This window comes from Spea bombifrons, chromosome 3, assembly GCF_027358695.1.
Source record: "Spea bombifrons isolate aSpeBom1 chromosome 3, aSpeBom1.2.pri, whole genome shotgun sequence".
NCBI classification, from domain to species: Eukaryota; Metazoa; Chordata; class Amphibia; order Anura; family Pelobatidae; genus Spea; species Spea bombifrons.
Window position 1 is genome coordinate 82,043,113 of NC_071089.1, and position 26,271 is coordinate 82,069,383.

Here is a 26,271-nt window from a genome sequence, read left to right on the forward strand (position 1 = left end):
TGGTTGCACCAACAGACACCACCGCCGTCATCTGCCAATCTCGCATACACCCAAACCACGTTCAGTTCAGGCCAGTTGTAATCACAGACACCACAGTCGCCTTCAGCCAGTCTCACACACACCCATATCACAGTCACCTAAGGCCGGATGTGCCAAAAGACACCACAGTCGCCTTCAGCCAATCTCACAACCACCACTACCATGACCGCCTCAAGCTGGTTGCACCAAGAGACACCACCGCCATCATCGGCCAGTCTCGCATACACCCAAACCACATTCAGTTCAGGTCAGTTGTGCTCACAGACACCACCGTCGCCTTCAGCCAGTCTCACATACACCCATATTACGGTCACCTAAGGACAGAGGTGCCAAAAGACACCACGTCGCCTTCAGCCAGTCTCACATCCACCACTACCATGACCGCCTGAAGCAGGTTGCACCAACAGACACCACCTCCGTCATCGGACAATCTCACATACACTCAAACCACGTTCATTTCAGGCCAGTTGTGCCAACAGACACCACCGTCGCCTTCTGCCAGTCTCACATACACCCATATCACGGTCGCCTTAGGCCGGATGTGCCAAAAGACACCACCGTCGCCTTCAGCCAGTCTCACAACCACCACTACCATGACCGCCTGAAGCTGGTTGCACCAACAGACACCACCTCCGTCATCGGCCAATCTCACATACACCCAAACCACGTTAATTTCAGGCTGGTTGTGCCAACAGACACCACCGTCGCCTTCAGCCAGTCTCACATACACCCATATCACGGTCGCCTTAGGCCGGATGTGCCAAAAGACACCACCGTCGCCTTCAGCCAGTCTCACAACCACCACTACCGTGACCGCCTCAAGCTGGTTGCACCAACAGACACCACCGCCGTCTTCCGCCAATATCCCATACACCCAAACCACGTTCAGTTCAGCCTGGTTGTGCCAACAGACACCATCGACGCATTCGGCCAGTCTCACATACACCCATATCACGGTCAACTTAGGCCGGATGTGCCAAAAGACACAACCGTCGCCTTCAGCCAGTCTCACAACCACCACTACCGTGACCGCCTCAAGCTGGTTGCACCAACAGACACCACCGCCGTCATCGGCCAATCTCGCATACACCCAAACCACGTTCAGTTCAGGCCAGTTGTAATCACAGACACCACCGTCGCCTTCAGCCAGTCTCACACACACCCATATCACAGTCACCTAAGGCCGGATGTGGCAAAAGACACCACCGTCGCCTTCAGCCAGTCTCACAACCACCACTACCATGACCGCCTCAAGCTGGTTGCACCAAGAGAAACCACCGCCGTCATCGGCCAGTCTCGCATACACCCAAACCACATTCAGTTCAGGCCAGTTGTGCTCACAGACACCACCGTCACCTTCAGCCAGTCTCACATACACCCATATTACGGTCACCTAAGGACAGATGTGCCAAAAGACACCACGTCGCCTTCAGCCAGTCTCACAACCACCACTACCATGACCGCCTGAAGCTGGTTGCACCAACAGACACCACCTTCGTCATCGGACAATCTCACATACACCCAAACCACGTTAATTTCAGGCCGGTTGTACCAACAGACACCACCGTCGCCTTCAGCCAGTCTCACAACCACCACTATCATGACCGCCTCAAGCTGGTTGCACCAACAGACACCACCTCCGTCATCGGACAAGCTCACATACACTCAAACCACGGTCACCTAAGGCCGGATGTGCCAAAAGACACCACCGTCGCCTTCAGCCAGTCTCACAACCACCACTACCATGACCGCCTCAAGCTGGTTGCACCAACAGACACCACATCCGTCATCAGCCAATCTCACAAACACCCAAACCACGTTAATTTCAGGCTGGTTGTGCCAACAGACACCACCGTCGCCTTCAGACAGTCTCACATACACCCATATCACGGTCGCCTTAGGCCGGATGTGCCAAAAGACAGCACCGTCGCCTTCAGCCAGTCTCACAACCACCACTACCGTGACCGCCTCAAGCTGGTTGCACCAACAGACACCACCGCCGTCTTCGGCCAATCGCACATACACCCAAACCACGTTCAGTTCAGCCTGGTTGTGCCAACAGACACCACCGACGCATTGGGCCAGTCTCACATACACACATATCACGGTCACCTTAGGCCGGATGTGCCAAAAGACACCACCTTCGCCTTCAGCCAGTCTCACAACTGCCACTACCGTGACCGCCTCAAGCTGGTTGCACCAACAGACACCACCACCGTCATCGACCAATCTCGCATACACCCAAACCACGTTCAGTTCAGGCCAGTTGTCATCACAGACACCACCGTCGCCTTCAGCCAGTCTCACACACACATATCACAGTCACCTAAGGCCGGATGTGCCAAAAGACACCACCGTCGCCTTCAGCCAGTCTCACAATCACCACTACCATGACCGCCTCAAGCTGGTTGCACCAACAGACACCACCGCCGTCATCGGCCAGTCTCTCATACACCCAAACCACATTCAGTTCAGGCCAGTTGTGCTCACAGACACCACCGTCGCCTTCAGCCAGTCTCACATACACCCATATTACGGTCACCTAAGGACAGATGTGCCAAAAGACACCAGGTCGCCTTTAGCCAGTCTCACAACCACCACTACCATGACCGCCTCAAGCTGGTTGCACCAAGAGACACCACCGCCGTCATCGGCCAGTCTCGCATACACCCAAACCACGTTCATTTGAAACCGGTTGTGTCAATAGACACCACCGTCGCCTTCTGCCAGTCTCATATACACCCTATACACCCTTATCACGGTCACCTAAGCTCGGATGTGCCAAAACACACCACCGTCGCCTTCAGCCAGTCTCACAACCACCACTACCATGACCGCCTCAAGCCGGCTGCACCAACAGACACCACCGCCGTCTTCGGCCAATCTCACATACACCCAAACCATGTTCAGTTCAGCCTGGTTGTGCCAACAGACACCACCGACGCATTCGGCCAGTCTCACATACACCCATGTCACGGTCACCTTAGGCCGGATGTGCCAAAAGACACCACCGTCGTCTTCAGCCAGTCTCACAACCACCACTACCGTGACCGCCTCAAGCTGGTTGCACCAACAGACACCACTGCCGTCATGGGCCAATCTCGCATACACCCAAACCACTTTCAGTTCAGGCCAGTTGTAATCACAGACACCACCGACGCCGCCAGCCAGTCTCACACACACCCATATCACAGTCACCTAAGGCCGGATGTGCCAAAAGACACCACCGTTGCCTTCAGCCAGTCTCACAACCACCACTACCATGACCGCCTCAAGCTGGTTGCACCAAGAGACACCACCGCCGTCATCGGCCAGTCTCGCATACACCCAAACCACATTCAGTTCAGGCCAGTTGTGCTCACAGACACCACCGTCGCCTTCAGCCAGTCTCACATACACCCATATTACGGTCACCTAAGGACAGATGTGCCAAAAGACACCACGTCGCCTTCAGCCAGTCTCACAACCACCACTACCATGACCGCCTGAAGCTTGTTGCACCAACAGACAGCACCTCCGTCATCGGACAATCTCACATACACTCAAACCACGTTCATTAAAGGCAGGTTGTGCCAACAGACACCACCGTCGCCTTCTGCCAGTCTCACATACACCCTACACACCCTTATCACGGTCACCTAAGGTCGGATGTGCCAAAAGACACCACCGTCGCCTTCAGCCAGTCTCACAACCACCACTACCATGACCGCCTCAAGCTGGTTGCACCAACAGACACCACCTCCGTCATCGGCCAATCTCACATACACCCAAACCACGTTAATTTCAGGCTGGTTGTGCCAACAGACACCACAGTCGCCTTCAGCCAGTCTCACATACACCCATATCACGGTCGCCTTAGGCCGGATGTGCCAAAAGACACCACCGTCGCCTTCAGCCACTCTCACAACCACCACTACCGTGACCGCCTCAAGCTGGTTGCACCAACAGACGCCACCGCCGTCTTCGGCCAATAACACATACACCCAAACCACGTTCAGTTCAGCCTGGTTGTGCCAACAGACACCACCGGCGCATTCGGCCAGTCTCACATACACCCATATCACGGTCACCTTACGCCGGATGTGCCAAAAGACACCACCGTCGCCTTCAGCCAGTCTCACAACCACCACTACCATGACCGCCTCAAGCTGGTTGCACCAACAGACACCACCGCCGTCATCGGCCAATCTTGCATACACCCAAACCACGTTCAGTTCAGGCCAGTTGTAATCACAGACACCACCGTCGTCTTCCGCCAGTCTCACACACCCATATCACAGTCACCTAAGGCCGGATGTGGCAAAAGACACCACCGTCGCCTTCAGCCAGTCTCACAACCAAAACTACCACGACCGCCTCAAGCTGGTTGCACCAACAGACACCACCGCCGTCATCGGCCAGTCTCGCATACACCCAAACCACATTCAGTTCAGGCCAGTTGTGCTCACAGACACCACCGTCGCCTTCAACCAGTCTCACAACCACCCATATTACGGTCACCTAAGGACAGATGTGCCAAAAGACACCACGTCGCCTTCAGCCAGTCTCACAACCACCACTACCATGACCGCCTGAAGCTGGTTCCACCAACAGACACTACCTCCATCATCGCACAATCTCACATACACTCAAACCACGTTCATTTCAGGCCGGTAGTGCCAACAGACACCACCGTCGCCTTCTGCCAGTCTCACATACACCCTATACACCCTTATAATGCTCACCTAAGGCCAGATGTGCCAAAAGACACCACCGTCGCCTTCAGCCAGTCTCACAACCACCACTATCATGACCGCCTCAAGCTGGTTGCACCAACAGACACCACCTCCGGCATCGGCTAATCTCACATACACCCAAACCACGTTAATTTCAGGCTGGTTGTGCCAACAGACACCACCGTCGCCTTCAGCCAGTCTCACATACACCCATATCACGGTTGTCTTAGGCCGGATTTGCCAAAAGACACCACCGTCGCCTTCAGCCAGTCTTAAAATCACCACTACCGTGACCACCTCAAGCTGGTTGCACCAACAGACACCACCGCCGTCATCGGCCAATCTCACATACACCCAAACCACGTTCAGTTCAGCCTGGTTGTGCCAACAGACACCACCGACGCATTCGGCCAGTCTCACATACACACATATTACGGTCACCTTAGGCCGGATGTGCCAAAAGACACCACCGTCGCCTTCAGCCAGTCTCACAACCACCACTACCATGACCGCCTCAAGCTGGTTGCACCAACAGACACCACCGCCGTCATCGGCCAATCTCGAATACACCGAAACCACGTTCAGTTCAGGCCAGTTGTAATCACAGACACCAGCGTCGCCTTCAGCCAGTCTCACACACACCCATATCACAGTCACCTAAGGCCGGATGTGGCAAAAGACACCACCGTCGCCTTCAGCCAGTCTCACAACCACCACTACCATGACCGCCTCAAGCTGGTTGCACCAACAGACACCACCTCCGTCATCGGACAATCTCACATACACCCAAACCACGTTAATTTCAGGCCGGTTGTGCCAACAGACACCACCGTCGCCTTCAGCCAGTCTCACAACCACCACTACCATGACCGCCTCAAGCTGGTTGCACCAACAGACACCACCTCCGTCATCGGACAATCTCACATACACTCAAACCACGTTCATTTCAGGCCGGTTGTGCCAACAGACACCAACGTCGCCTTCTGCCAGTCTCACATACACCCTATACACCCTTATCACGGTCACCTGAGGCCGGATGTGCCAAAAGACACCACCGTCGCCTTCAGCCAGTCTCACAACCACCACTACCATGACCGCCTCAAGCTGGTTGCACCAACAGACACCACCTCCGTAATCGGCCAATCTCACAAACACCCAAACCACGTTGATTTCAGGCTGGTTGTGCCAACAGACACCACCGTCGCCTTTAGCCAGTCTCAAATACACCCATATTACGGTCGGCTTAGGCCGGATGTGCCAAAAGACACCACCGTCGCCTTCAGCCAGTCTCACAACCACCACTACCGTGACCGCCTCAAGCTGGTTGCACCAACAGACACCACCGCCGTCTTCGGCCAATCTCACATACACCCAAACCACGTTCAGTTCAGCCTGGTTGTGCCAACAGACACCACCGACGCATTCGGCCAGTCTCACATACACACATATCACAGTCACCTTAGGCCGGATGTGCCAAAAGACACCACCGTCGCCTTCAGCCAGTCTCACAACCACCACTACCGTGACCGCCTCAAGCTGGTTGCACCAACAGATACCACCACCGTCATCGGCCAATCTCGCATACACCCAAACCACGTTCAGTTCAGCCTGGTTGTCATCACAGACACCACCGTCACCTTCAGCCAGTCTCACATACACCCATATTACGGTCACCTAAGGACAGATGTGCCAAAAGACACCACGTCGCCTTCAGCCAGTCTCACAACCACCACTACCATAACCGCCTGAAGCTGGTTGCACCAACAGACACCACCTCCGTCATCGGACAATCTCACATACACCCAAACCACGTTAATTTCAGGCCGGTTGTGCCAACAGACACCACCGTCGCCTTCTGCCAGTCTCATATACACCCTATATACCCTTATCACGGTCACCTAAGGCCGGATGTGCCAAAAGACACCACCGTCGCCTTCAGCCAGTCTCACAACCACCACTACCATGAACGCCTCAAGCTGGTTGCACCAACAGACACCACCTCCGTCATCGGACAATCTCACATACACTCAAACCACGTTCATTTCAGGCTGGTTGTGCCAACAGACACCACCGTCGCCTTCTGCCAGTCTCACATACACCCTATACACCCTTATCACGGTCACCTAAGGCCGGATGTGCCAAAAGACACCACCGTCGCCTTCATCCAATCTCACAACCACCACTACCATGACCGCCTCAAGCTGGTTGCACCAACAGACACCACCTCCGTCATCGGCCAATCTCACAAACACCCAAACAACGTTAATTTCAGGCTGGTTGTGGCAATAGACACCACCGTCGCCTTCAGCCAGTCTCACATACACCCATATCACGGTCCCCTTAGGCCGGATGTGCCAAAAGACACCACCGTCGCCTTCAGCCAGTCTCACAACCACCACTACTGTGACCGTCTCAAGCTGGTTGCACCAACAGACACCACCGCTGTCTTCGGCCAATCTCACATACACCCAAACCACGTTCAGTTCAGCCTGGTTGTGCCAACAGACACCACCGACGCATTCGGCCAGTCTCACATACACACATATCACGGTCACCTTAGGGCGGATGTGCCAAAAGACACCACCGTCGCCTTCAGCCAGTCTCACAAACACCACTACCATGACCGCCTCAAGCTGGTTGCACCAATAGACACCACCGCCGTCATCGGCCAATCTTGCATATACCCAAACCACGTTCAGTTCAGGCCAGTTGTAATCACAGACACCACCGTCGTCTTCCGCCAGTCTCACACACACCCATATCACAGTCACCTAAGGCCGGATGTGCCAAAAGACACCACCGTCGCCTTCAGCCAGTCTCACAAACACCACTACCATGACCGCCTCAAGCTGGTTGCACCAACAGACACCACCCCCGTCATCGGCCAGTCTCGCATACACCAAACCACATTCATTTCAGGCCAGTTGTGCTCACCGACACTACCGTCGCCTTCAGCCAGTCTCACAACCACCCATATTACAGTCACCTAAGGACAGATGTGCCAAAAGACACCACGTCGCCTTCAGCCAGTCTCACAACCACCACTACCATGACCGCCTCAAGCTGGTTGCACCAAGAGACACCACCGCCGTCATCGGCCAGTCTCGCATACACCCAAACAACGTTCATTTCAGGCCGGTTGTGCCAACAGACACCACCGTCGCCTTCTGCCAGTCTCACATACACCCTATACACCCTTATCACGGTCACCTAAGGCCGGATGTGCCAAAAGACACCACCGTCGCCTTCAGCCAGTCTCACAACCACCACTACCATGACCGCCTCAAGCTGGTTGCACCAACAGACACCACCGCCGACATCGGCCAGTCTCGCATACACCCAAACCACATTCAGTTCAGGCCAGTTGTGCTCACAGACACCACCGTCGCCTTCAGCCAGTCTCACATACACCCATATTACGGTCACCTAAGGACAGATGTGCCAAAAGACACCACGTCGCCTTCAGCCAGTCTCACAACCACCACTACCATGACCGCCTGAAGCTTGTTGCACCAACAGACACCACCTCCGTCATCGGACAATCTCACATACACCCAAACCACGTTCAGTTCAGGCCAGTTGTCATCACCGTCGCCTTCAGCCAGTCTCACAACCAACACTACCATGACCGCCTCAAGCTGGTTGCACCAACAGACACCACCGCCGTCTTCGGCCAATCTCACATACACCCAAACCACGTTCAGTTCAGCCTGGTTGTGCCAACAGACACCACCGACGCATTCGGCCAGTCACACATACACCCATATCACGGTCACCTTAGGCCGGATATTCCAAAAGACACCACCGTCGCCTTCAGCCAGTCTCACAACCACCACTACCGTGACCGCCAACAGACATCACCGCCGTCATCGGCCAATCTCGCATACACCCAAACCGCGTTCAGTTCAGGCCAGTTGTAATCACAGACACCACCGTCGCCTTCAGCCAGTCTCACACACACCCATATCACAGTCACCTAAGGCCGGATGTGCCAAAAGACACCACCGTCGCCTTCAGCCAGTCTCACAACCACCACTACCATGACCGCCTCAAGGTGGTTGCACCAACAGACACCACCTCCGTCATCCGACAATCTCACATACACTCAAACCACGTTCATTTCAGGCCGGTTGTGCCAACAGACACCACCGTCGCCTTCTGCCAGTCTCACATACACCCTATACACCCTTATCACGGTCACCTAAGGCCGGATGTGCCAAAAGACACCACCGTCGCCTTCAGCCAGTCTCACAACCAGCACTACCATGACCGCCTCAAGCTGGTTGCACCAACAGACACCACCGCCGTCATCGGCCAATCTCACATACACCCAAACCACGTTAATTTCAGGCTGGTTGTGCCAACAGACACCACAGTGGCCTTCAAGCCAGTCTCACATACACCCATATCACGGTCGCCTTAGGCCAGATGTGCCAAAAGACACCACCGTCGCCTTCAGCCAGTCTCACAACCACCACTACCGTGACCGCCTCAAGCTGGATGCACCAACAGACACCACCGACGTCTTCGGCCAATCTCACATACACCCAAACCACGTTCAGTTCAGCCTGGTTGTGCCAACAGAAACCACCGACGCATTCGGCCAGTCTCACATACACCCATATCACGGTCACCTTAGGCCGGATGTGCCAAAAGACACCACCGTCGCCTTCAGCCAGTCTCACAACCACCACTACCCTGACCGCCTCAAGCTGGTTGCACCACCAGACACCACCGCCGTCATCGGCCAATCATGCATACACCAAAACCACGTTCAGTTCAGGCCAGTTGTCATCACAGACACCACCGTCGCCTTCAGCCAGTCTCACACACACCCATATCACAGTCACCTAAGGCCGGATGTGGCAAAAGACACCACCGTCGCCTTCAGCCAGTCTCACAACCACCACTAACATGACCGCCTCAAGCTGGTTGCACCAACAGACACCACCGCCGTCATCGGCCAGTCTCGCATACACCCAAACCACATTCAGTTCAGGCCAGTTGTGCTCACAGACACCACCGTCGCCTTCAGCCAGTCTCACATACACACATATTACGGTCACCTTAGGCCGGATGTGCCAAAAGACACCACCGTCGCCTTCAGCCAGTCTCACAACCACCACTACCATGACCGCCTCAAGCTGGTTGCACCAAGAGACACCACCGCCGTCATCGGCCAGTCTCGCATACACCCAAACCACGTTCATTTCAGGCCGGTTGTGCCAATAGACACCACCGTCGCATTCTGCAAGTCTCACATACACCCTATACACCCTTATCACGGTCACCTAAGGCCGGATGTGCCAAAAGACACCACCGTCGCCTTCAGCCAGTCTCACAACCACCACTACCATGACCGCCTCAAGCTGGTTGCACCAACAGACACCACCGACGCATTCGGCCAGTCTCACATACACCCATATCACGGTCACCTTAGGCCGGATGTGCCAAAAGACACCACCGTCGCCTTCAGCCAGTCTCACAACCACCACTACCGTGACCGCCTCAAGCTGGTTGCACCAACAGACACCACCGCCGTCATCGGCCAATCTTGCATACAACTAAACCACGTTCAGTTCAGGCCAGTTGTCATCACAGACACCACCGTCGCCTTCAGCCAGTCTCACACACACCCCTATCACAGTCACCTAAGGCCGGATGTGCCAAAAGACACCACCGTCGCCTTCAGCCAGTCTCACAACCACCACTACCATGACCGCCTCAAGCTGGTTGCACCAACAGACACCACTGCCGTCATCGGCCAGTCTCGAATACACCCAAACCACATTCAGTTCAGTCCAGTTGTGCTCACAGACACCACCGTCGCCTTCAGCCAGTCTCACATACACCCATATTACAGTCACCTAAGGACAGATGTGCCAAAAGACACCACGTCGCCTTCAGCCAGTCTCACAACCACCACTACCATGACCGCCTCAAGCTGGTTGCACCAACAGACACCACCTCCGTCATCAGACAATCTCACATACACTCAAACCACGTTCATTTCAGGCCGGTTGTGCCAACAGACACCACCGTCGCCTTCTGCCAGTCTCACATACACCCTATATACCCTTATCACGGTCACCTAAGGCCGGATGTGCCAAAAGACACCACCGTCGCCTTCAGCCAGTCTCACAACCACCACTACCATGAACGCCTCAAGCTGGTTGCACCAACAGACACCACCTCCGTCATCGGACAATCTCACATACACTCAAACCACGTTCATTTCAGGCCGGTTGTGCCAACAGACACCACCGTCGCCTTCTGCCAGTCTCACATACACCCTATACACCTTTATCACGGTCACCTAAGGCCGGATGTGCCAAAAGACACCACTTTCGCCTTCATCCAGTCTCACAACCACCACTACCATGACCGCCTCAAGATGGTTGCACCAACAGACACCACCTCCGTCATCGGCCAATCTCACAAACACCCAAACCACGTTAATTTCAGGCTGGTTGTGGCAACAGACACCACCGTCGCCTTCAGCCAGTCTCACATACACCCATATCACGATCCCCTTAGGCCGGATGTGCCAAAAGACACCACCGTCGCCTTCAGCCAGTCTCACAACCACCACTACCGTGACCGCCTCAAGCTGGTTGCACCAACAGACACCACCGCCGTCTTCGGCCAATCTCACATACACCCAAACCACGTTCAGTTCAGCCTGGTTGTGCCAAGAGACACCACCAACGCATTCGGCCTGTCTCACATACACACATATCACGGTCACCTTAGGCCGGATGTGCCAAAACACACCACCGTCGCCTTCAGCCAGTCTCACAACCACCACTACCGTGACCGCCTCAAGATGGTTGCACCAACAGACACCACCACCGTCATCGGGCAATCTCGCATACACCCAAACCACGTTCAGTTCAGGCCAGTTGTCATCACAGACACCATCGTCGCCTTCAGCCAGTCTCACATACACCCATATCACAGTCACCTAAGGCCGGATGTGCCAAAAGACACCACCGTCGCCTTCAGCCAGTCTCACAAACACCACTACCATGACCGCCTCAAGCTGGTTGAACCAACAGACACCACCGCTGTCATCGGCCAGTCTCGCATACACCAATCCACATTCAGTTCAGGCCAGTTGTGCTCACGGACACCACCGTCGCCTTCAGCCAGTCTCACATACATCCATATTACAGTCACCTAAGGACAGATGTGCCAAAAGACACCACGTCGCCTTCAGCCAGTCTCACAACCACCACTACCATGACCGCCTCAAGCTGGTTGCACCAACAGACACCACCGTCATCGGCCAGTCTCGCATACACCCAAACCACGTTAATTTCAGGCCGGTTGTGCCAATAGACACCACCGTCGCCTTCTGCCAGTCTCACATAAACCCTATACACCCATATCACAGTCACCTAAGGCCGGATGTGCCAAAAGACACCACCGTCGCCTTCAGCCAGTCTCACAACCAACACTACCATGACCGCCTCAAGCTGGTTGCACCAACAGACACCACCGCCGTCTTCGGCCAATCTCACATACACCCAAACCACGTTCAGTTCAGCCTGGTTGTGCCAACAGACACCACCGACGCATTCGGCCAGTCTCACATACACCCATATCACGGTCACCTTAGGCCGGATGTGCCAAAAGACACCACCGTCGCCTTCAGCCAGTCTCACAACCACCACTACCGTGACCGCCTCAAGCTGGTTGCACCAACAGACACCACCGCCGTCATCGGCCAATCTCGCATACACCCAAACCACGATCAGTTCAGGCCAGTTGTAATCACAGACACCACCGTCGCCTTCAGCCAGTCTCACACACACCCATATTACGGTCACCTAAGGACAGATGTGCCAAAAGACACCACGTCGCCTTCAGCCAGTCTCACAACCACCACTACCATGACCGCCTGAAGGTGGTTGCACCAACAGACACCACCTCCGTCATCGGACAATCTCACATACACCCAAACCACGTTAATTTCAGGCCGGTTGTGCCAACAGACACCACCGTCGCCTTCAGCCAGTCTCACAACCACCACTACCATGAACGCCTCAAGCTGGTTGCACCAACAGACACCACATCCGTCATCGGACAATCTCACATACACTCAAACCACGTTCATTTCAGGCCGGTTGTGCCAACAGACACCACCTTCGCCTTCTGCCAGTCTCACATACACCCTATACACCCTTATCACGGTCACCTAAGGCCGGATGTGCCAAAAGACATCACCGTCGCCTTCATCCAGTCTCACAACCACCACTACCATGACCGCCTCAAGCAGGTTGCACCAACAGACACCACTTCCGTCATCGGCCAATCTCACAAACACCCAAACAACGTTAATTTCAGGCTGGTTGTGCCAACAGACACCACCGTCGCCTTCAGCCAGTCTCACATACACCCATATCACCGTCGCCTTAGGCCGGATGTGCCAAAAGACACCACCGTCGCCTTCAGCCAGCCTCACAACCACCACTACCGTGACCGCCTCAAGCTGGTTGCACCAACAGACACCACCACCGTCATCGGCCAATCTCGCATACACCCAAACCACGTTCAGTTCAGGCCAGTTCTCATCACAGACACCACCATCGCCTTCAGCCAGTCTCACACACACCCATATCACAGTCACTTAAGGCCGGATGTGCCAAAAGACACCACCGTCGCCTTCAGCCAAGCTCACAAACACCACTACCATGACCGCCTCAAGCTGGTTGCACCAACAGACACCACCGTCGTCATCGGCCAGTCTCGCATACACCAAACCACATTCAGTTCAGGCCAGTTGTGCTCACGGACACCACCGTCGCCTTCAGCCAGTCTCACATACATCCATATTACAGTCACCTAAGGACAGATGTGCCAAAAGACACCACGTCGCCTTCAGCCAGTCTCACAACCACCACTACCATGACCGCCTCAAGCTGGTTGCACCAAGAGACACCACCGCCGTCATCGGCCAGTCTCGCATACACCCAAACCACGTTCATTTCAGGCCGGTTGTGCCAATAGACACCACCGTCGCCTTCTGCCAGTCTCACATACACCCTATACACCCTTATCACGGTCACCTAAGGCCGGATATGCCAAAAGACACCACCGCCGCCTTCAGCAAGTCTCACAACCGACACTACCATGACCGCCTCAAGCTGGTTGCACCAACAGACACCACCGCCGTCTTCGGCCAATCTCACATACACCCAAACCACGTTCAGTTCAGCCTGGTTGTGCCAACAGACACCACCGACGCATTCGGCCAGTCACACATACACCCATTTCACGGTCACCTTAGGCCGGATGTGCCAAAAGACACCACCGTCGCCTTCAGCCAGTCTCACAACCACCACTACCATGACCGCCTCAAGCTGGTTGCACCAACAGACACCACCGCAGTCATCAGCCAATCTCGCATACACCCAAACCGCGTTCAGTTCAGGCTGGTTGTGCCAACAGACACCACCGACGCATTCGGCCAGTCACACATACACCCATTTCACGGTCACCTTAGGCCGGATGTGCCAAAAGACACCACCGTCGCCTTCAGCCAGTCTCACAACCACCACTACCATGACCGCCTCAAGCTGGTTGCACCAACAGACACCACCTCCGTCATCGGACAATCTCACATACACTCAAACCACGTTCATTTCAGGCCGGTTGTGCCAACAGACACCACCGTCGCCTTCTGCCAGTCTCACATACACCCTATACACCCTTATCACGGTCAACTAAGGCCGGATGTGCCAAAAGACACCACCGTCGCCTTCATCCAGTCTCACAACCACCACTACCATGACCACCTCAAGCTGGTTGCACCAACAGACACCACCTCCGTCATCGGCCAATCTCACAAACACCCAAACAACGTTAATTTCAGGCTGGTTGTGCCAACAGACACCACCGTCGCCTTCAGCCAGTCTCACATACACCCATATCACGGTCGCCTTAGGCCGGATGTGCCAAAACACACCACCGTCGCCTTCAGCCAGTCTCACAACCAACACTACCATGACCGCCTCAAGCTTGTTGCACCAACAGACACCACCGCCGTCTTCGGCCAATCTCACATACACCCAAACCACGTTCAGTTCAGCCTGGTTGTGCCAACAGACACCACCGACGCATTCGGCCAGTCACACATACAACCATATCATGGTCACCTTAGGCCGGATGTGCCAAAAGACACCACCGTCGCCTTCAGCCAGTCTCACAACCACCACTACCGTGACCGCCTCAAGCTGGTTGCACCAACAGACACCACCGCCGTCATCGGCCAATCTCGCATACACCCAAACCGCGTTCAGTTCAGGCCAGTTGTAATCACAGACACCACCGTCGCCTTCAGCCAGTCTCACACACACCCATATCACAGTCACCCAAGGCCGGATGTGCCAAAAGACACCACCGTCGCCTTCAGCCAGTCTCACAACCACCACTACCATGACCGCCTCAAGGTGGTTGCACCAAGAGACACCACCGCCGTCATCGGCCAGTCTCACATACACCCAAACCACATTCAGCTCAGGCCAGTTGTGCTCACAGACACCACCGTTGCCTTCAGCCAGTCTCACATACACCCATATTACGGTCACCTAAGGACAGATGTGCCAAAAGACACCACGTCGCCTTCAGCCAGTCTCACAACCACCACTACCATGACCACCTGAAGCTGGTTGCACCAACAGACACCACCTCCGTCATCGGCCAATCTCACATACACCCAAACCACGTTAATTTCAGGCTGGTTGTGCCAACAGACACCACAGTGGCCTTCAGCCAGTCTCACATACACCCATATCAGGGTCGCCTTAGGCCGGATGTGCGAAAAGACACCACGGTTGCCTTCAGCCAGTCTCACAACCACCACTACCGTGACCGCCTCAAGCTGGTTGCACCAACAGACACCACCGCCGTCTTCGGCCAATCTCACATACACCCAAACCACGTTCAGTTCAGCCTGGTTGTGCCAACAGAAACCACCGACGCATTCGGCCAGTCTCACATACACCCATATCACGGTCACCTTAGACGGGATGTGCCAAAAGACACCACCGTCGCCTTCAGCCAGTCTCACAACCACCACTACCATGAACGCCTCAAGCTGGTTGCACCAACAGACACCACCTCCGTCATAGGACAATCTCACATACACCCAAACCACGTTCATTTCAGGCCGGTTGTGCCAACAGACGCCACCGTCGCCTTCAGCCAGTCTCACATACACCCATATTACGGTCACCTAAGGACAGATGTGCCAAAAGACACCACGTCGCCTTCAGCCAGTCTCACAACCACCACTACCATGACCGCCTGAAGCTTGTTGCACCAACAGACACCACCTCCGTCATCGGACAATCTCACATACACTCAAACCACGTTCATTTCAGGCCGGTTGTGCCAACAGACACCACCGTCGCCTTCTGCCCGTCTCACATACACCCTATACACCCTTATCACGGTCACCTAAGGCCGGATGTGCCAAAAGACACCACCGTCGCCTTCAGCCAGTCTCACAACCACCACTACCATGACCGCCTCAAGCTGGTTGCACCAACAGACACCACCTCCGTCATCGGCCAATCTCACATACACCCAAACCACGTTAATTTCAGGCTGGTTGTGCCAACAGACACCACAGTCACCTTCACCCAGTCTCACATACACCCATATCACGGTCGCCTTAGGCCGGATGTGCCAAAAGACACCACCGTCGCCTTCAGCCACTCTCACAACCACCACTACCGTGACCGCCTCAAGCTGGTTGCACCAACAGACACCACCGCCGTCTTCGGCCAATCTCACATACACCTAAACCACGTTCAGTTCAGCCTGGTTGTGCCAACAGACACCACCGACGCATTCGGCCAGTCTCACATACACACATATCACGGTCACCTTAGGCCGGACGTGCCAAAAGACACCACCGTCGCCTTCAGCCAGTCTCACAACCACCACTACCGTGACCGCCTCAAGCTGGTTGCACCAACAGACACCACCACCGTCATCGGCCAATCTCGCATACACCCAAACCACGTTCAGTTCAGGCCAGTTGTCATCACAGACACCACTGTCGCCTTCAGCCAGTCTCACACACACCCATATCACAGTCACCTAAGGCCAGATGTGCCAAAAGACACCACCGTCGCCTTCAGCCAGTCTCACAAACACCACTACCATGACCGCCTCAAGCTGGTTGCACCAACAGACACCACCGCCGTCATCGGCCAGTCTCGCATACACCAAAACACATTCAGTTCAGGCCAGTTGTGCTCACGGATACCACCGTCGCTTTCAGCCAGTCTCACATACATCCATATTACAGTCACCTAAGGACAGATGTGCCAAAAGACACCACGTCGCCTTCAGCCAGTCTCACAACCACCACTACCATGACCGCCTCAAGCTGGTTGCACCAAGAGACACCACCGCCGTCATCGGCCAGTCTCGCATACACCCAAACCACGTTCATTTCAGGCCGGTTGTGCCAATAAACACCACCGTCGCGTTCTGCCAGTCTCACATACACCCTATACACCCTTATCACGGTCACCTAAGGCCGGATGTGCCAAAAGACACCACCGTCGCCTTCAGCCAGTCTCACAACCAACACAACCATGACCGCCTCAAGATGGTTGCACCAACAGACACCACCGCCGTCTTCGGCCAATCTCACATACACCCAAACCACGTTCAGTTCAGCCTGGTTGTGCCAACAGACACCACCGACGCATTCGGCCAGTCTCACATACACCCATATCACGGTCACCTTAGGCCGGATGTGCCAAAAGACACCACCGTCGCCTTCAGCCAGTCTCACAACCACCACTACCGTGACCGCCTCAAGCTGGTTGCACCAACAGACACCACCGCCGTCATCGGCCAATCTCGCATACACCCAAACCGCGTTCAGTTCAGGCCAGTTGCAATCACAGACACCACCGTCGCCTTCAGCCAGTCTCACACACCCCCATATCACAGTCACCTAAGGCCGGATGTGCCAAAAGACACCACCGTCGCCTTCAGCCAGTCTCACAACCACCACTACCATGACCGCCTCAAGCTGGTTGCACCAAGAGACACCACCACCGTCATCGGCCAGTCTCACATACACCAAACCACATTCAGTTCAGGCCAGTTGTGCTCACGGACACCACCGTCGCCTTCAGCCAGTCTCACATACATCCATATTACAGTCACCTAAGGACAGATGTGCCAAAAGACACCACGTCGCCTTCAGCCAGTCTCACAACCACCACTACCATGACCGCCTCAAGCTGGTTGCACCAACAGACAACACCGACGCATTCGGCCAGTCTCATACACCCATATCACAATCACCTAAGGCCGGATGTGCCAAAAGACACCACCGTCGCCTTCAGCCAGTCTCACAACCACCACTACCATGACCGCCTCAAGCTGCTTGCACCAACAGACACCACCGCCGTAATCGGCCAGTCTCTCATACACCCAAACCACATTCAGTTCAGGCCAGTTGTGCTCAGAGACACCACCGTTGCTTTCAGCCAGTCTCACATACACCCATATCACAGTCACCTAAGGCCGGATGTGGCAAAAGACACCACCGTCGCCTTCAGCCAGTCTCACAACCACCACTACCATGACCGCCTGAAGCTGGTTGCACCAACAGACACCACCTCCGTCATCGGACAATCTCACATACACCCAAACCACGTTAATTTCAGGCCGGTTGTGCCAACAGACACCACCGTCGCCTTCAGCCAGTCTCACAACCACCACTACCATGACCGCCTCAAGCTGGTTGCACCAACAGACACCACCTCCGTCATCGGACAATCTCACATAAACTCAAACCACGTTCATTTCAGGCCGGTTGTGCCAACAGACACCACCGTCGCCTTCTGTCAGTCTCACATACACCCTATATACCCTTATCACGGTCACCTAAGGCCGGATGTGCCAACAGACACCACCGTCGCCTTCAGCCAGTCTCACAACCACCACTACCATGAACGCCTCAAGCTGGTTGCACCAACAGACACCACCTCCGTCATCGGACAATCTCACATACACTCAAACCACGTTCATTTCAGGCCGGTTGTGCCAACAGACACCACCGTCGCCTTCTGCCAGTCTCACATACACCCTATACACCCTTATCACGGTCACCTAAGGCCGGATGTGCCAACAGACACCACCGTCGCCTTCAGCCAGTCTCACAACCACCACTACCATGACTGCCTCAAGCTGGTTGCGCCAACAAACACCACCTCCGTCATCGGCCAATCTCACAAACACCCAAACCACGTTAATTTCAGGCTGGTTGTGGCAACAGACACCACCGTCGCCTTCAGCCAGTCTCACACACACCCATATCACGGTCCCCTTAGGCCGGATGTGCCAAAAGACACCACCGTCGCCTTCAGCCAGTCTCACAACCACCACTACCGTGACCGCCTCAAGCTGGTTGCACCAACAGACACCACCGCCGTCTTCGGCCAATCTCACATACACCCAAACCACGTTCAGTTCAGCCTGGTTGTGCCAACAGACACCACCGACGCATTCGGCCAGTCTCACATACACACATATCACGGTCACCTTAGGCCGGATGTGCCAAAAGACACCTCCGTTGCCTTCAGCCAGTCTCACAACCACCACTACCGTGACCGCCTCAAGCTGGTTGCACCAAGAGACACCACCGCCGTCATTGGCCAGTCTCGCATACACCCAAACCACATTCAGTTCAGGCCAGCTGTGCTCACAGACACCACCGTCGCCTTCAGCCAGTCTCACATACACCCATATTACGGTCGCCTAAGGACAGATATGCCACAAGACACCACGTCGCCTTCAGCCAGTCTCACAACCACCACTACCATGACCGCTTGAAGCATGTTGCACCAACAGACACCACCTCCGTCATCGGACAATCTCACATACACTCAAACCACGTTCATTTCAGGCCGGTTGTGCCAACAGACACCACCGTCGCCTTCTGCCAGTCTCACATACACCCTATACACCCTTATCACGGTCAGTTCAGCCTGGTTGTGCCAACAGACACCACCGACGCATTCGGCCAGTCTCACATACACACATATCACGGTCACCTTAGGCCGGATGTGCCAAAAGACACCACCGTCGCCTTCAGCCAGTCTCACAACCACCACTACCATGACCGCCTCAAGCTGGTTGCACCAACAGACACCACCACCGTCATCGGCCAATCTCGCATACACCCAAACCACGTTCAGTTCAGGCCAGTTGTCATCACAGACACCACCGTCGCCTTCAGCCAGTCTCACACACACCCATATTGCAGTCACCTAAGGCCGGATGTGCCAAAAGACACCACCGTCGCCTTCAGCCAGTCTCACAAACACCCCTACCATGACCGCCTCAAGCTGGTTGCACCAACAGACACCACCGCCGTCATCGGCCAGTCTCGCATACACCAAACCACATTCAGTTCAGGCCAGTTGTGCTCACGGACACCACCGTCGCCTTCAGCCAGTCTCACATACATCCATATTACAGTCACCTAAGGCCGGATGTGCCAAAAGACACCACGTCGCCTTCAGCCAGTCTCACAACCACCACTACCATGACCGCCTCAAGCTGGTTGCACCAACAGACACCACCGCCGTCATCGGCCAGTCTCGCATACACCCAAACCACGTTCATTTCAGGCCGGTTGTGCCAACAGTCACCACCGTCGCATTCGGCCAGTCTCACATACACACATATCAGGGTCACCTTAGGCCGGATGTGCCAAAAGACACCACCGGTTGTGCCATCTCCGTCGCCTTCAGCCAGTCTCACAAACACCACTACCATGACCGCCTCAAGCTGGTTGCACCAACAGACACCACCGCCGTCATCGGCCAGTCTCGCAAACACCAAACCACATTCAGTTCAGGCCAGTTGTGCTCACGGACACCACCGTTGCCTTCAGCCAGTCTCACATACATCCATATTACAGTCACCTAACGACAGATGTGCCAAAAGACACCACGTCGCCTTCAGCCAGTCTCACAACCACCACTACCGTGACCGCCTCAAGCTGGTTGCACCAACAGACACCACCGCCGTCATCGGCCAATCTCGCATACACCCAAACCGCGTTCAGTTCAGGCCAGTTGTAATCACAGACACCACCGACGCCTTCAGCCAGTCTCACACACACACCCATATCACAGTCACCTAAGGCCGGATGTGCCAAAAGACACCACCGTCGCCTTCAGCCAGTCTCACAACCACCACTACCATGACCGCCTCAAGGTGGTTGCACCAAGAGACACCACCGCCGTCATCGGCCAGTCTCACATACACCCAAACCACATTCAGTTCAGGCCAGTTGTGCTCACAGACACCACCGTCGCCTTCAGCCAGTCTCACATACACCCATATTACGGTCACCTAAGGACAGATGTGCCAAAAGACACCACGTCGCCTTCAGCCAGTCTCACAACCACCACTACCATGACCACCTGAAGCTGGTTGCACCAACAGACACCACCTCCGTCATCGGACAATCTCACATACACTCAAACCACGTTCATTTCAGGCCGGTTGTGCCAACAGACACCACCGTCGCCTTCTGACAGTCTCACATACACCCTATACACCCTTATCACGGTCACCTAAGGCCGGATGTGCCAAAAGACACCACCGTCGCCTTCAGCCAGTCTCACGACCACCACTACCATGACCGCCTCAAGCTGGTTGCACCAACAGACACCACCTCCGTCATCGGCCAATCTTGCATACACCCAAACCACGTTAAGTTCAGGCCAGTTGTCATCACAGACACCACCGTCGCCTTCAGCCAGTCTCACATACACCCATATTACGGTCACCTAAAGACAGATGTGCCAAAAGACACCACGTCGCCTTCAGCCAGTCTCACAACCACCACTACCATGACCGCCTGAAGCTGGTTGCACCAACAGACACCACCTCCGTCATCAGACAATCTCACATACACCCAAACCACGTTAATTTCAGGCCGGTTGTGCCAACAGACAGCACCGTCGCCTTCAGCCAGTCTCACAACCACCACTACCATAAACGCCTCAAGCTGGTTGCACCAACAGACACCACCTCCGTCATCGGACAATCTCACATACACTCAAACCACGTTCATTTCAGGCCGGTTGTGCCAACAGTCACCACCGTCGCATTCGGCCAGTCTCACATACACACATATCACGGTCACCTTAGGCCGGATGTGCCAAAAGACACCACCGGTTGTGCCATCTCCGTCGCCTTCAGCCAGTCTCACAACCACCACTACCATGACCAATTGAAGCTGGTTGCATCAACAGACACCACCTCCGTCATCGGACAATCTCACATACACTCAAACCACGTTCATTTCAGGCCGGTTGTGCCAACAGACACCACCGTCGCCTTCTGCCAGTCTCACATACACCTTATACACCCTTATCACGGTCACCTAAGGCCAAGTGTGCCAAAAGACACCACCGTCGCCTTCAGCCAGTCTCACAACCACCACTACCATGACCGCCTCAAGCTGGTTGCACCAAGAGACACCACCGCCGTCATCGGCCAGTCTCGCATACACCCAAACCACGTTCAGTTCAGCCTGGTTGTGCCAACAGACACCACCGACGCATTCGGCAAGTCTCACATACACCCATATCACGGTCACCTTAGGCCGGATGTGCCAAAAGACACCGTCGCCTTCAGCCAGTCTCACAACCACCACTACCGTGACCGCCTCAAGCTGGTTGCACCAACAGACACCACCGCCGTCATCGGCCAATCTCGCATACACCCAAACCGCGTTAAGTTCAGGCCAGTTGTAATCACAGACACCACCATCGCCTTCAGCCAGTCTCACACACACCCATATCATAGTCACCTAAGGCCGGATGTGCCAAAAGACACCATCGTCGCCTTCAGCCAGTCTCACAACCACCACTACCATGACCGCCTCAAGCTGGTTGCACCAACAGACACCACCTCCGTCATCGGCCAATCTCACATACACCCAAACCACGTTAATTTCAGGCTGGTTGTGCCAATAGACACCACAGTCGCCTTCAGCCAGTCTCACATACACCCATATCACGGTCGCCATAGGCCGGATGTGCCAACAGACACCACCGACGCATTCGGCAAGTCTCACATACACCCATATCACGGTCACCTTAGGCCGGATGTGCCAACAGACACCACCGCCGTCATCGGCCAATCTCGCATACACCCATGCCGCGTTCAGTTCAGGCCAGTTGTAATCACAGACACCACCATCGCCTTCAGCCAGTCTCACACACACCCATATCACAGTCACCTAAGGCCGGATGTGCCAAAAGACACCATCGTCGCCTTCAGCCAGTCTCACAACCACCACTACCATGACCGCCTCAAGCTGGTTGCACCAAGAGACACCGCCGTCATCGGCCAGTCTCACATACACCCAAACCACATTCAGTTAAGGCCAGTTGTGCTCACAGACACCACCGTCGCCTTCAGCCAGTCTCACATACACCCATATTACGGTCACCTAAGGACAGATATACCAAAAGACACCACGTCGCCTTCAGCCAGTCTCACAACCACCACTACCATGACCACCTGAAGCTGGTTGCACCAACAGACACCACCTCCGTCATCGGCCAATCTCACATACACCCAAACCACGTTCATTTCAGGCTGGTTGTGCCAACAGACACCACAGTCGCCTTCAGCAAGTCTCACATACACCCATATCACGGTCGCCTTCGGCCGGATGTGCCAAAAGACACCACCGTCGCCTTCAACCAGTCTCACAACCACCACTAACGTGACCGCCTCAAGCTGGTTGCACCAACAGACACCACCGCTGTCTTCGGCCAATCTCACATACACCCAAACCACGTTCAGTTCAGCCTGGTTGTGCCAACAGACACCACAGACGCATTTGTCCAGTCTCACATACACCCATATCACGGTCACCTTAGGCCGGATGTGCCAAAAGACACCACCGTCGCCTTCAGCCAGTCTCACAACCACCACTACCGTGACCGCCTCAAGCTGGTTGCACCAACAGACACCACCGCCGTCATCGGCCAATCTCGCATACACCCAAACCGCGTTCAGTTCAGGCCAGTTGTAATCACAGACACCACCGTTGCCTTCAGCCAGTCTCACACACACACCCATATCACATTCACCTAAGGCCGGATGTGCCAAAAGACACCACCGTCGCCTTCAGCCAGTCTCACAACCACCACTACCATGACCGCCTCAAGGTGGTTGCAGCAAGAGACACCACCGCCGTCATCGGCCAGTCTCACATACACCCAAACCACATTCAGTTCAGGCCAGTTGTGCTCACAGACACTACCGTCGCCTTCAGCCAGTCTCACATACACCCATATTACGGTCACCTAAGGACAGATGTGCCAAAAGACACCACGTCGCCTTCAGCCAGTCTCGCAACCACCACTACCATGACCACCTGAAGCTGGTTGCACCAACAGACACCACCTCCGTCATCGGCCAATCTCACATACACCCAAACCACGTTAATTTCAGGCTGGTTGTGCCAACAGACACCATAGTGGCCTTCAGCCAGTCTCACATACACCCATATCACGGTCGCCTTAGGCCGGATGTGCCAAAAGAAACCACCGTCGCCTTCAGCCAGTCTCACAACCACCACTACCATGACCGCCTCAAGCTGGTTGCACCAACAGACACCACCTCCGTCATCGGCCAATCTCACATACACCCAAACCACGTTAATTTCAGGCCGGATATGCCAAAAGACACCACAGTCACCTTCAGCCAGTCTCACAACCACCACTACCATGACCGCCTCAAGCTGGTTACACCAACAGACACCACCTCCGTCATCGGCCAATCTCACACACACCCAAACCACGTTAATTTCAGGCTGGTTGTGCCAACAGACACCACAGTCGCCTTCAGCCAGTCTCACATACACCCATATCACGGTCGCCTTAGGCCGGATGTGCCAAAAGACACCACCGTCGCCTTCAGCCAGTCTCACAACCACCACTACCGTGACCGCCTCAAGCTGGTTGCACCAACAGACACCACCGCCGTCATCGGCCAATCTTGCATACACCCAAACCACGTTCAGTTCAGGCCAGTTGTAATCACAGACACCACCGTCGCCTTCAGCCAGTCTCACACACACCCATATCACAGTCACCTAAGGCCGGATGTGGCAAAAGACACCACCGTCGCCTTCAGCCAGTCTCACAACCACCACTACCATGACCGCCTCAAGCTGGTTGCACCAACAGACACCACCGCCGTCATCGGCCAAACTTGCATACACCCAAACCACGTTCAGTTCAGCCTGGTTGTGCCAACAGAAACCACCGACGCATTCGGCCAGTCTCACATACACCCATATCACGGTCACCTTAGGCCGGATGTGCCAAAAGACACCACCGTCGCCTTCAGCCAGTCTCACAACCACCACTACCGTGACCGCCTCAAGCTGGTTGCACCAACAGACACCACCGTCGTCATCGGCCAATCTTGCATACACCCAAACCACGTTCAGTTCAGGCCAGTTGTCATCACAGACACCACCGTCGCCTTCAGCCAGTCTCACACACACCCATATCACAGTCACCTAAGACCGGATGTGGCAAAAGACACCACCGTCGCCTTCAGCCAGTCTAACAACCACCACTACCATGACCGCCTCAAGCTGGTTGCACCAACAGACACCACCGCCGTCATCGGCCAGTCTCGCATACACCCAAACCACATTCAGTTCAGGCCAGTTGTGCTCACAGACACCACCGTCGCCTTCAGCCAGTCTCACATACACCCATATTACGGTCACCTAAGGACAGATGTGCCAAAAGACACCACGTCGCCTTCAGCCAGTCTCACAACCACCACTACCATGACCGCCTGAAGCTGGTTGCACCAACAGACACCACCTCCGTCATCGGACAATCTCACATACACCCAAACCACGTTAATTTCATGCCGGTTGTGCCAATAGACACCACCGTCGCCTTCAGCCAGTCTCACAACCACCACTACCATGAACGCCTCAAGCTGGTTGCACCAACAGACACCACCTCCGTCATCGGACAATCTCACATACACTCAAACCACGTTCATTTCAGGCCGGTTGTGCCAACAGACACCACCGTCGCCTTCTGCCAGTCTCACATACACCCTATACACCCTTATCACGGTCACCTAAGGCCGGATGTGCCAAAAGACACCACCGTCGCCTTCAGCCAGTCTCACAACCACCACTACCATGACCGCCTCAAACTGGTTGCACCAACAGACACCACCTCCGTCATCGGCCAATCTCACATACACCCAAACCACGTTAATTTCAGGCCGGTTGTGCCAACAGACACCACCGTCGCCTTCAGCCAGTCTCACAACCACCACTACCATGAACGCCTCAAGCTGGTTGCACCAACAGACACCACCTCCGTCATCGGACAATCTCACATACACTCAAACCACGTTCATTTCAGGCCGGTTGTGCCAACAGACACCACCGTCGCCTTCTGCC